We start from the raw sequence: 4,345 nt of genomic DNA, 5'->3' as shown, positions 1-4,345 counted from the left end.
AAAAAAAAAAAAAAAAAAAAAAAAAAAAAAAAAGCCGAGCCATGCCTCGTATAACCTCAGTTCGGAACTTCGAACTCATTAGTGCTAAAAGCCGGGCTCCACGCTTGCAAATCAAGAATGAACATCCTTTTAAACGGACATTTTCAGTTCGTCCTTCGGGCAACTTGAGTCTCAGTTCGTCCTTCGGACAACTTCTCAGTTCGTTCTTCGGACAACTTCTCAGTGCGTCCTTCGGACAGGTCCTCAGTTCGTCCTTCGGACAGCTCCTCATTTCGTCCTTCAGAAAACTTTTCAGTTCATCCTTCGGACAACTTCTCAGTTCGTCCTTCGGACAACTTTTCAGGTCATCTTCTGACAACTTCAGTTTCAGTTCATCCTCAGACAACTTCAGATTCAGTTTGTGTTCAGACAGCTTCAGTTTCAGTTCATCCTCAGACAACCTCATAATCAGTTTGTGTTCAGACAGCTTCGACTTCAGTTCAACTTCAGATAGCTCTAGTTTTAGTTTTTCTTCGGACAGCTCCATTTTCAATCCATCTTTAGACAGTTTCAGTTTCAGTTTGTCTTCAGATAAGTTCAGTTTCAGCTCGTCTGCATACAACTTCGATTTCAGTTCATCATCAAATAGCTTCAGTTCTGTTTGAATCTTTGTGAGTCATACAGAATCTTTCGACATCCTGGCCAGATGCTCGACTCGCGTCAAACCGCAAAAGGGGAATAAGCCGAGCCCAGTATCTCGCTCCCCTCAAACTTTTAAAAGGGGAATAAGCCGAGCCCAGTATCTCGCTCCCTTCAAACTTTTAATCGAGGAATAAGCCGAACCCAGAGTTTTTATTTCGCACCTCAAACTCTCTGACGAGAGATAAGCCGAACCCAGAGAATTCTTTTTTGAATTGTTTCGCAAGTTCCGGTTTGGACGGATATGTAAGCCGAACCCAGAGTTTTAAATTTCGCCGTCCGACTTCCAAACTGGAACAAAGGAGGTAAGCCGAAGTCCCGTACTTCGCCCTCCGCCAAAGCGCATGTACGCTTGGGTTAAATTACCCAATAAGGATTACTCGATGTAAGCCGGGAGACGTCCCGCCTCGTGTAAAATTCCGAATAGAGTGAAAACTTTATTTCTTGCAAAAACAATTCGTCCAAATAAGACAACTTCTTAGTATGTCTTCAGACAACTTTTCAGTTCGTCTTCGGAAAACTTCTCAGTTCTTCTTTCAGACAACTTCTCAGTTCGTCTTTGGAAAAGTTCTCAGTTCTTCCTTCAGACAACTTTCCAGTTCGTCTTCGGAAAACTTCTCAGTTCTTACTTCAGACAACTTCGAAAAACTTCTCAGTTCGTCTTCATACAAGATTTCAGTTCGTCTTCGGAAAAATTCTCAGTTCTTCCTTCAGACAACTTCTCAGTTCGTCTTCGGAAAATTTCTCAGCTCTTCCTTGAGACAACTTTCCAGTTCGTCTTTGGAAAACTTCTCAGTTCTTCCTCATACAACTTTTTGTTTCAGGTCGTCTGCTGACGTTTCAGTGCCAGGTCGTCCTCAGACACCTCACTTCGAGTTCATCATTCATTTCGGAGACCACAAACCTAAATAGCCTGCAAAGATTGAGCTTCCTCTTCCGGAATTGCGAGCTAGCTGGTCAGCAATGAAGAAAGCGACCAACTTACAAAAAATCATTATGATATGCGACACGTCTCAACTTGGATTAGCAACTGCTATGGTGCGTGATGTGAGCACGAGATCGGACACGCGTCCAGCGACGCTCGAGCCAGACCGGGACACCTTTCGGACACTCGTATCACTCGCGGGAAAACTCAGACCAAGAGTTCATCCAGGACTTCAAGAAACAAGATCAACCACTTCGTCCAAGCATTCGTCCAAGAAGACTGAGAGATCGACGCAGCCAAGGCAACCATCGGCGAGACCGTCCGTATGAGGGCGCTGAAGACGTTAGGATCATGACTCGTACTCTTTTTCCTTATTTCGAGTTTTCTCCCATGTGGTGTACCGGAGAAGGTTTTAACGAGGCGACGAGTCCTGACGCACAACATCAGTTCGCGTGCTCGGAATTCAGTTTTCCTAAAGTTTAGATCGAATATTTTTTCCTATAGTTCGGAAACTCGAATGGATAATCGAATCTACCGAACTGGGGGGGACCTAATTGTTGGTGCGGGATTTAGCACCCACGACATACCGATCTAAACCAAAGGTAAACCAAATAGACTTTGTACATTAACTAAACCGAGGGACCCCCTTTTTGGGCTAGCTAAACTGGCCCAAAAGCAGAAGCTCGGCGAAGTCACTTGACCGACCTCCGAGACTGCCCCCTAAGCCCGACTAGATCATCAGAAGAGGAAATTTACCATATTTGAAGATCAGAGATTTAAGGAAAATAGACTTATTTTATAATTAATGTATTCATATAAATAGGAAGATATCCTCTCATTGTAAAGGATCCAGCAATTAATACAAAAACCCTAGTTCTTCATTGTTTTTGGGCAAAACCCTAACTTCTTTCTCAAGAGATCAAAACCCCTCTTTATTTTCTAGTTTTAATCCATTGTTTTAGAGGAAGATCTTAAGTGAATTTGTCTCCCACTCAAACAAATTCATTGTGTGAATTCTAGATTCAACAATCGCCGAGACTTACCGTCTTATCATCGTCTCAATGTGCAGGGAGAAACGGTTTGAGGAGGCTATTTTTCAACTTTAACAACGTAGAGCCAGACGTCCCTTGCTTCGGTTACGTCGTCTATGCTCTTATCAACCAAGGTCGTCTGGACGAGGCTTTTCGATTTAACCGCCGCAAAATCACCAATGCCCGTTATTTTTGTCCAGGTTCCGATACTTTGATGAACGCATTGTTGATGCCGGAAGAATCGACGAAGCTTACAGTCTCTTCTTTGGCGAGAATACGTACCTTGTCTTTATTCGAGGGTTTTTGGCTCATGGGAACATCGACAAGGGAAATAAATTATTCCAAGATCTGAAGCAGGGCCATGAGACTTATCCCAATTATGGGGCTGAGTATATCGAGATGTCGCAAGTGGCATACATGGAGCATTTTTTTAAGCAAGGGAAAGACGAGGAAGCCATGCAATGGTACCGTTCTACGATATCCAAATACTGTTTGATGCAAGGCAAGGATGATGAGCAAGGCACGGTAGATAATAGGATACCCAAAACTTGGGAAAACCGTGCGGACACTGTTAACGCAGTCTTGAAAGTGTTGCTCAAGTACGGTAAGAAGACGGAAGCTTGGTCGCTCTTCGACAAGCTGTGTGGGAAACATAGCGACATAGAAAAAAAAGAAGTAGACAGTGGACGAATCAAGAGACTCGTTGTATAATGATCCGAGAGTGTTTCGAAACGGGAGAGATTAGCAAAGCCGTGGAGATTGCCCGGACGAAGGAAGCTTGGGATGGGAATGCTGAGTGTTACAGGACCCTAGTCACGAGATTTGTGAGGCAGGGGATGATGTCTGAGGCAGATGAGATGTTCAACGAAATGTTCTCCTCCGTTCGCTTTCCGATGTATCGTTATTTAGGGATACAGCGAGTGATGGTAGATGGGTTTGTTAAAGCAGGGAGATTCGATGATGCTCACCGATTTGTTAACAAGATTGCCGATATTTCTCTAAATCACGTTTCAAGACGCGTTGACTTCTCATTATCTACTGGGCATGGTTTCTTTATCTAAGATATATTTTATGTATCTACTACGTTGGGAAACAGAGTTCTACTTTAATAATTTTTTCATTAATAGAAATCTAAATAATTGTTACATTATTATTAGTATAAGATTGGCTTTGCATAATGGGACAAATACCAAATAAACACACCCTACCAACTATAGTGTATCAAAGTCTTACCATAAGCACTACGGTACTAGCAAAATTAGAGGCAAGAGAAAGTGGTAATACACTTTAGATTTGCTTCCACTGCTCGGTCCAACACTCGGAAGGCATCGTCGAATCTTGCAGCCTTACAGTAAGCATCGATCATTGTTCTATAGGAAGGAATGTTAGGGACAAGGTATTGCTTAGAGGACATCTCCGCAAAGTAAGTCTCTGCTTCTGGCAACATGCCCTGCTCACAGAATCTTGAGAGTATGTTGGCGTAACATAGTTGTGAATCATCATCCTCAACGGTCTTAACCTTTTCAAAGGTCTTGATTGCTTTACTAACCTCTCCCAACTTGAAATACTCGTTCACCATTATATTACAAGTCTCGTAGTCGAACCCCGATGGCTGCTCATTGCCAGCATTTGGTTGAACAATGTCCAAGCTTCAGTTGTCTTGCCGTACTTAAGGAAAAGTTGCAAAAGGGTATTCCCAGTTTTTGCATTC

The sequence above is a fragment of the Camelina sativa genome, chromosome 16 (genome assembly GCF_000633955.1).
Source record: "Camelina sativa cultivar DH55 chromosome 16, Cs, whole genome shotgun sequence".
In the NCBI taxonomy this organism is placed as follows: Eukaryota; Viridiplantae; Streptophyta; class Magnoliopsida; order Brassicales; family Brassicaceae; genus Camelina; species Camelina sativa.
This window is presented reverse-complemented; position numbering follows the sequence as displayed.